General features: G+C 45.0%; 1 protein-coding gene across 15 annotated transcripts in view; it reads right to left on the bottom strand.

Annotated features, from left to right (window-relative positions):
- Window positions 1–10000, bottom strand: part of foxp2 (forkhead box P2) — a 282865-nt gene that overhangs the window by 39764 nt on the left and 233101 nt on the right. The window lies entirely within an intron of this gene.

Below are 10000 nucleotides of genomic sequence, written 5' to 3' on the forward strand. Positions count from 1 at the left end.
CAATTTGCCTATAGAGCAAACAGAAGCAGGGACGATGCCATCTTAAGCCTTCTACATACCACACTGTCCCACCTGGATGAGGGGAGGGGGAATTATGTTAGAATGCTGTTCATAGATTACAGTTCAGCATTCAACACCATAATTCCCCTGCGCCTGGCTGACAAGATGAGGGGGCTGGGACTCAACACACAGTTGTGCAATTGGGTGCTCAGCTTTCTCACTGATCGTCCTCAAGTGGTCAGAATAGGTGGAGGTGTCACTTCAAGTCAGCTGACCCTCAACATTGGCTCGCCCCAGGGCTGTGTTTTGAGCCCACTGCTCTATAACATCTACACACATGACTGTACAACCACCAGCAGCTCAAATTCCATCTTAAAGTTCGCTGACGACACCGTGGTGCTGGGTCTCATCTCAAACAACAATGAGACAGCCTACCTGAATGAGGTGGATGACCTAGCACTGTGGTGTCAGTCCAACAACCTGGCCCTGAATGTCAGCAAGACGAAAGCAATGGTAGTGGACTTCAGAAAGGTGCAGAGCAGGGCATACACGCCACTTACCATCAGCGGGGAGCCTGTGGAGAGGGTCTCAAATTACAAGTACCTGGGAGTACACCTGACTGAGGACCTCTCCTGGTCACAACACACTCAACACCTGACAGCAAAATCCAGGCAGAGGCTGTACTTTCTCCGCCTACTGAGGAAGTTTAAGGTCTCCACTCCCATCCTGACCACCTTCTATTCATCAGCGGAGGAAAGTGTGTTAACAGGCTGTTTTACGGCCTGGTTTGGAAGCTGCACACAACAACAACAGAAGGACCTACAGAGAGTGGTGCGCTCTGCAGAGCGCTCTATCAAAGCCAACCTTCCAGGACTCTTGGGCCTTTACACTAAGAGAGTGGGAGCCAGGGCTAGGAAGATTATGCAGGATGTCTCACACCCCAACTCTTACATGTTCACCCTGCTTAAGTCCTGCAGACGCCTCAGAACCATTCAGGCCAGAACAGAGAGAATGAGGAAAAGTTTTTACCCCCAGGCAGTGCGACTGCTGAACAGAGACTTTTTTAAATAATAATTTTCTTTAACTTATTTCTCACCTTTTATTTCCTTTTTTACTTTACTTAATTTTTAATTTTTAATTTTTAATTTTTAAGATGCAGAGCTGATGACCCCATCATCATTTCACTACAATTACCATGTATGTGACAAATAAAAGTACTTGAACTTGAACTTGAAAATAACAAGCGTCTCAACTTTTTTGGAATCTGCTTTTGTATATTTCAGTGTGGTGTCAGCTGTGTGTGTGTGTTAGCCTAGAAATCTAGACGCCCCTAGCGACCGCAAATTGAATTTGCTCCCGGGGGCAGTCTAGCGGACCCCGGTCGTTTTGCGAGGCTGAAAGTTATCCGATGACAGGGCCAATCAAATCGCGAGGGGGGCCGGGCTACCTAGTAAACAGGAAACTTTCTAAGAAGAAGCATGGTGTCCGTCCGTGCTACGTACAGCACGAAAGTGTTTACTTAATTTAAAAAGCCTGGATGATATTACATTTCGTGGCTGACATGGATTGATGTAATAATACACCATGAACTTATCGGACACAAATAGATCTCAACACATTACCATTTGATCATTCGATGTTTTAAACTAGCTCGGTAAGCTAAGTTGAGCATTTTACAGAACCAGATAGTCACACGCTATTATCAGACCACTACTGTAGGTGTAGAATGAAATTGCTGCCCCAATTTCTAATAAGACATATGCCATTAAAACGAGACATTTGGGAGCTTTGAAAGTCTTTGAGTAGCTTACTGAATAGATGGGAATGACACCTAGTCTACCAAGCTAGTGGCTAGCTAACCTGTCGTCAACAACACAGAGCTAGGTATCCAGCCTTGTATTATATTCCTGCCCCAACTGTATAAAGTGAAAACACGATTTATTAGGAAACTTGTTTGTGGCTGTGGTCATCACACGCATTCACTGCTACGACGGCTGGAAGTTGCCGCTTCACCTACAAAGAGGCCCTCGCTAGTGGCTAGCTAACCTGTCGTCAGTAACAGAGCAAGGTATCCAGCCTTGTATAACATGCCTGCCCCAAATTCTAATAAGATCCATGTCATTAAAAACGAGACATTTGGGAGCTTTGAAAGTCTGTAAGTCGCTTACTAAATAGATGGGAATGACACCTAGTCTACCGAGCTAGCGGCTAGCCAACGTATCCAGCCATGTATTAGTTATGGGTATACAGCTAGCTAGCTAACACCGAACATGCCATGTTGACAACAATCATAAATATAACCATTTAACAAGCCCCAAATTGCTCGACATTTCGCTGATTGATCAAGGAGGGCCATGTGGTTGAAAACGATGCATTTTTGAACTGTATAAGTGAAAACACGATTTATTAGGAAACTTGTTTGTGGCTGTGGTCATCACACACATTCACGGCTACGACGGCTCGAAGTTGCCGCTTCACCTACAAAGGGCGTGTCGCGTGTACGTTGTGAAAGACAGCTGTGACGTTACACAGAAGTGTGTGGGGATTGGTTGTTCCACCATCCTATTGCGTGACGTTGAGTGCTGAAGCAACCGTTTATCCCACCCACACTGCCGCCCAGCCCTCCTAGACCCTGGTACAGCTTTTTGCTGTACGGCTCTGGCTGCGCTAGGCTATGTGTGTGTAGCTCGGAGAAGAACACTGGGCGCCGCATGCATATTGCAGCTCTACTGACCACAACTGAAGTTTAGTTGTTAAGCCTGTAACGGTGCATTCTATTCGTACCGAACCGTACCAAAAAGACCTTTGGTACGGTACAGTGCTGTACCGAATGAATACAGTCAGTTTATTTGTGTTAATATGCAGCAATCATCACAGAGATAAGACAGGCTGCGTCTGTTCTGTCATTGATCTGCGCCTGTCGTTACATGTGGCTACTTAATATTCACTGGAGACCTGTATGTGATTGGAGTAGCCTAGTAATGGGGAGGCGTGTTCATATTTGTAAAGAAACTCTTTCCTGATTCCTGCTCCTGTGACCATGTGGAGAAGACGTCGCACGGCGAACCAATCAGTCGAGCCTTTCCTGCACTCTTCAAAACACTTTTGCAAGGTACACGTGTCTGTTGTATCAGAGAATGTTGTAGATATGATTTAATTTGGACATTATGGCTGAAGCGAGTGACCAACCGGAGCTACAAAATCCTCCCCCGTCGTTAAGATCACCCGTTTGGGAGCATTTCGGTTTCCCAGTGAAAACCTGCGACGGAAAAAAGTGGATAAAACGAAGGTGATATGTTGTCATTGTATTGGTGATGCCGGCTATACTGATGGCAGCACTTCAAACATGCTAACTCATCTGAGACGGCACCACCCAAGTGCTATTAGAAAGCCCCCGTAGCGCAAACGCCACTGTTAGCTGCGTTCAAGCATCCTTTCAATCACAATTCCAACCGGGCTAAAGCCATTACAACATCCATTGGGGCTTTTATTGCATCGGATCTCAGACCCTATTCAGTTGTGATTGAACCACGATACGAAGTACCTAATCGTCCACATTTCAGCCAGAAAGTAATTCCAGACCTTTACAAACAAACCAAATCGGCTGTCCTTGAAGAGTTATCAAAAGCATGTGCAATAGCACTGACAACTGACGGATGGACATCCAGAGCTAACGAGAGCTACATAACAGTGACGGCCCATCCCATCACCCCGGAGTGGAATATAGCTAGCCAGGTCCTGCAATCGAGAGCTATGCACAAACAACACACTAGCGCTAACCTAGCTGAGGGGCTGAAGGAGGCTGTGTTGGAGTGGAATTTGGAGAGGCCAGGGACAACAATTGCCGTCACAACAGACAACGCCCGGAATAAAGTAAATGCTGTGATTGAAGCTGGAATGGGTCCCCAAATTGGGTGTTTCGCACACACCATTAATCTTGCTTCTCAGAAAGCCACAAGCCTCAACCAACTAGCCAGACTGCTAGGCAAAGTGAGACGCGTCGTGACATTCTTCCACCGTAGCCTAACAGCTGCACACATACTGGAGCGTAAACAAGAGATGCTTAGTCTGGCGAAACATTGTCTTATTCAGGACGTATCCACTCGATGGAATTCGAGCTACGATATGCTTGTAAGGTACCTGGAGCAACAGGCAGCAGTGTACACGGGACTGACAGAACAGCCTCTCAAGAAAAAGGACATCAGCACATTGTCTGACCAAGTGGTGAGAAGGGCTGAGGAAGTGATTGTCGTTCTGAAGCCATTAAAGACTCCCACAACAGTCATAAACCGAAGCTACACCTTCAGCATCCATGATCCTGCCCCTCAAAGCCACAGTTCTCCACTCTATGGAGCCAAATGATGGGGACAGCGCCATAGTGACCCAAGTCAAGGCTGCCATCAGGGAAAACCTGGAAGACAGGTACTCCTCTTGCCAAGACTTCCTCCACAAATGCACAGCCCTTGACCCGAGGTTTAAATCTCTTCCTCATGTGGATGACGTCTGTTGTGACAGGATCTACAACAGTCTCAGCACTGAGATTGTGGCCATAGAAGAGGAGATAATATGATAATAATAATAATAATAATACAACAATAACAACAATAATAGAATAATAATACAACAATAACAACAATAATAATTGACATGAGAATAAAATAATTTTTACATAAAATACGTTCCCATGTCCATTTGTATTGAAAATATTTGCACTTTTTTATTTTACAGCATGAGGAGGCCAAAGGGACAGCAGCAGCTGCTTCACCCTCACACACAGAACACCCAGAAGCATCTGAATCACCTCTTCCGGTCAAGAGGTCAGCGATGACCGAACTGTTTGGTGAGCTCTTCCAGACTGAGGTAGGAGACAAAAAGAATACTTTGCAGCAGGTCAAAAAAGAAGTTGCTGCATACAAGGCAGTGAGCAGCATTTCACTCGACTCTGACCCACTTCTATGGTGGAAGAACAATGAGTCCACATATCCCCTCATTGCCAAGCTAGCGAAGCACTACCTTGCCATTCCTGCTACCTCAGTCCCGAGTGAGAGGGTCTTTTCAACTGCTGGGGACATTGTAACTGCCAGCAGATCTGCTCTCACTGCTGACAATGTGGACAAACTGATTTTCTTGGCAAAAAATATGAAGGTTGAGTAAAATTGAATACTGTATCACTAGAATTCTGGAGCTGAGTACTGTACTTGTGGATTTTTTTGTTCACTGTTTGAGAGGAATTTATAATTTTCAATTTTAATATTTTAATTTGTAACATTGATAACCATTTGAGAATATTTGATTTAACTTAATGGTACCAAGCAGCACTTAGAATGTATTTACGGTTTCAGCTTGTATGTTGACAAGTTTTTGGTTAAATAAACAACATGCTGAGGAAGAAAATGGTTTTGCATTTTTTCCCATACCGCACCGAAAACGTACCGAACTGTGACCCCCCTATACCGAATACGTACCGAACCGTGATTTTTTTTCGTAACGTTACACCCCTATTAGCTGTATAGAGAGAGGCGTGTATGAGAGGTGGCCTTACCACAGTGTCCTGTGTGAGGCGGTGAGAGGTAATTATCCCTTCATGGTGTAGCTACTGGTGGAATATGGAGCAGACATTAACAGCAGAGACGAGATCTTTGAGACCAGTGCTCTCGACAAGGCAGTTGAAGACTGCAAATAAACTGCCGTGTCTGAGGATGTTACTGCAGCTGGGAGCTGATGTTAACGCATGCGACTACAACAGTAGGACTACTCTCATCCGTACCGTGTCTTACACAAGAAGTTGCCCATAACAACTTTGAAACCATCCTACTGCTGCTCGAACGAGGTGCCAGTGTGAATGCGGTGACCCATTTGGGGACAATGTGACGTCGTTGTTGGTGTGTTATCTGAAAGAGGGCTTAGATAACAAGGACGCTGAGGAGGCAGCTGCCGTCAGACGATATTGCACTCGCATAGCAAACATGCTATTGGACCACAGGGCTCAGATGTTTGCAGGAACGGGTGACTGGAGGAGTATTATTACCAACCACTCTCACTCAGCAAACTATGCAGGCGGTTCATACGCTAACTGCTGGCCCCGCTTCCACTGGAATCCAAAGTGGCGTTGTTGCCCCTCCTCCCATTGCTCCAGGACTTCCTGATTCCAGAAGTCAGCTTCCTGCGCTGGCCCAGCTGGGACAGCCTCCAGTGCCAAACCTGTCCAATCAGCAGAAGCAGCACGCCGAGCCGCCTGAATTGGAGAGAGCACATCACTGTCCTAAAAAGAAACCGAAACCTGAGGACCCAGATCTGAGAAGAAGACTGGGCGCCGCATGCACACTGCTGCGCTACAGGCCACAACTGAAGTTTAGCTGTATAGAGAGAGGCGTGTATGAGAGGTGGCCTTACCACAGTGTCCTGTGTGAGGCGGTGAGAGGTAATTATCCCTTCATGGTGTAGCTACTGGTGGAACATGGAGCAGACATCAACAGCAGAGACGAGATCTTTGAGACCAGTGCTCTCGACAAGGCAGTTGAAGACTTGCCTGATTTCCATAGACTTCAGAACTCGTATGAGATTCTGGTCTGACCTGGACAATAACGAATTGGGTTTCCAACGGGACTGGATAACCCGCCTCCCTTGGGTTGCTACTGGTTGAGCCCAGAAAGTGATCCATTTTTTTGCTCAATTTTTAACGAGAATTTCCCTTTGAACTCTTTCAATACCGTATCTACTGCTGTGGCAAAAGTTTGTCGCTGCTCAATTGTTGATACTGAATGATGCGTTTCTGGTACAATCCATGGGTTGATTCGCAGTTCAACTACGTCACTGCCTTGAACATGCGCTCTACACTCGACGGTTGGAAATGCTGAAAGTTGATTGGTTCCCGACAAAGTGGGTGGGTTCCCGCTGTAGAGGGAAAGTTGGAAATGCTCCTCCTCAAGCTCCAGGCCCTAGTGTGTGTAGCTAAGCCGAACAGCGTTGTGTCACAGCTAGGGCGGAGCCCGGGTAGTTGAAGACTGCCATAACTGCCGTGTCTGAGGATGTTATTGCAGCTGGGAGCTGATGTTAACGCATGCAACTACGACAGTAGGACTACTCTCATCCGTACCGAAAGAGGGCTTAGATAACAAGGACGCTGAGGAGGCAGCTGCCGTCAGACGATATTGCACTCGAATAGCAAACATGCTATTGGACCAAAGGGCTCAGATGTTTGCAGGAACGGGTGAGAGGGGTTGGTATTATTACCAACCCCTCTCACTCAGCAAACTATGCAGGCGGTTCATACGCCAACTGCTGGCCCCGCTTCCACTGGAATCCAAAGTAGCGTTGTTGCCCCTCCTCCCATTGCTCCAGGACTTCCTGATTCCAGACAGCTACGCGGTTAATGGCAGCAAGAGCCGCTGTGATTGGTCCTCTCGAACAGGCTGCTCTGTGCACGAGAACAAACAGCTACTTCCTTGTTCTAACCTTCACTGAGCTACAGACTATGAGATGTTCATTAAATAAGTTCCTCGTGCTTTGTAGCTTCATTTATTTACACGAACCAAAGACAACACAAGCACTTGCAAGTTACGATGCTGAAGTTAAATCGGGACAGTAAATAGTGTTTCCATAGTTCATTCTGCTTTTTGCAACCTATTCTCGACAATGAGCTTCTTCCTTGTTCCAAACTACTGCGGTGGCTAGTGCAATCAAAAATACAGGTTGACGTTTATTACATGTTTCATTTCCATTGTTGTTGAGCAACAGACATGCATAGTTTACTCCTTGTATTGTATTGAATCCTCACAGCACAGACCAGATCGAGCAAAAATCAAAACTGTCTGCGTTGACCTCTGGGCGACAGGCGGCAAAGAGAGTATACACAGCCCTCAAGGGGGTGAAATGAGATTCAGCCATAGACTCCTAACCTCCTCAAAAAGACAGGCCCGTTCACACTTTGCTGGAAAGAGACTCAACTACATCATAACAGCATTGCTAAGACATTGAAGAGAGCCTTAAGTAACAGGTAAAGACTCCAAGATAAAGATCACTGCAATTTTGAAGACAATACAGGTTTAACATAGTCTTTGCAAAGGGTTTATAACGATAAATGTCCATAAAACAGTATAAAGCACAAGTCCTCATACCTGTAAGTTATTCCAATAGGCCATTGGGTAAAACTGCACTGATGAATAAACCAGTGTTGTTGTTGTTCATGAATCTGGGATTCTACGTGATTGTTCACTTAGGCTGTTGTTTCTCATCAGGATGTAGCTATGTTGATGCCTCAACAGCTTATTTACATTTTATTTATTTTGGATTTTTCTAGTAGCATCATCACGCACCACTCACCCTCGGCCTCAAGAACTGGCATTATTTGCTATTACCATGCTATCGGCACGTTAGAGCAACATCGCCACATTATGTAAGAGCAACATTGATAAAACCATGAATTAGCATATTATTACCACATTGTCATTGCATTATTACCATGTCATTAGCAGTCATTTTTGTTGGGGGGTGGGGGTGCATAACTGGCGTTATTGGAATGTTATCAACATATTATTAGTATGTTATAAGGGGTTATTTGTCATTGGAGGACACATCTCTATCACCTCATCATCTGAATTAAGGATAATGAACAATTTAGACCACATTTGCAATTCTATACAACAGGCGCCATCTTGGAAAATGGCCGCAATTTAAAGTGGCAAATCAGTTGTATTTGATTGTATTGGTCTTGATCACATATATGCTGAATTTCATGTGTGTATCATAATTTGCTTGGTCAATTTAGTGCAATAAATCAATTTCTGGGGTCTTTTCGGCGGCCATCTTGGAAAATGGCCGCCATTTCGAGTGGCATATCAGGTGTATTTGATTGTATTGGTCTTGATCACATATATGCCTAATTTCATGTGTGTATCATAATTTGCTTGGTCAATTTGGTGCAATAAATCAATTTCTTTTTGGCGGCCATCTTGGAAAATGGCCGCCATTTCGAGTGGCATATCAGGTGGATTTAATTTTATTGGTCCTGTGTACAAACATGTCGAATTTCATGCTTGTATCACAATTTGTTTGGTCATTTCTGTGCAAAAAATCAATTTTTGAGGTTTTCTTTGGCGGCCATCTTGGAAAATGGCCGCCATTTCAAGTGGTAAATCAGGTAGATATAATTATGCTAGTCTTGAGCACAAACATGTTGAATTTCATGCTTGTATCATAATTTTATATGTCAATTCTTTGCAATAAATCAACTTTTGGGGTATTTTTTGGCGGCCATCTTGGAAAATGGCCGCCATTTCAAGTGGCAAATCGTGTAGATTTATTGTCAGGGTCAGAAGCACATACATGCCAAATTTCATGCTTGTATCATAATTTGCACGATTCTTGCCATATTGGCCTTGTAGCTTCTCCACTAACTGTTGTGTATGCCTGTGTATGGAATTGGGCGGGAATGTGTATAGGCTGCAGTGGCATTGCTGGGTCGATAGGGGGCAAAGTTCCATACAACTCCACACACAGAAATGTCAGGTAGGGGGTTGTGAGGACATTTTACAAAAAGCTGCTGGGGGGTCATTTGGAAGTCAGAAAAGGGTGTTATAATGTTGTGTTGACCAGGACATTGTAGGGGGTTATAAGGACATTTTACAAAAAGGTGCTGGGGGGTCATTTGGAAGTCAGAAAAGGGTGTTATAATGTTATGTTTACAAGGACATAATTATGTCCTGATAAATATCGCCGTCCTTACAATGCTGGTGAAAAGTCAGGAAAATGTCCTGCTATACCACCGCCGCCCGCACACACACACACACACACACACACACACACACACACACACACACACACACACACACACACACACACACAAACACACACTACAATCTACAATTGTGTTGTCTGTACTCCTTGGTCTGCTATTTTCGCTCAGGGCGAGTCAGGAGATGTGGGCCCCAAGGCGTATTGGTGAGTCGCTCCTGGTGACAAGTGCCGCAATCACAGCAATGACCTTCAAGTTCAAATGGTC

Source organism: Engraulis encrasicolus, chromosome 15 (assembly GCF_034702125.1).
Source record: "Engraulis encrasicolus isolate BLACKSEA-1 chromosome 15, IST_EnEncr_1.0, whole genome shotgun sequence".
In the NCBI taxonomy this organism is placed as follows: domain Eukaryota; kingdom Metazoa; phylum Chordata; class Actinopteri; order Clupeiformes; family Engraulidae; genus Engraulis; species Engraulis encrasicolus.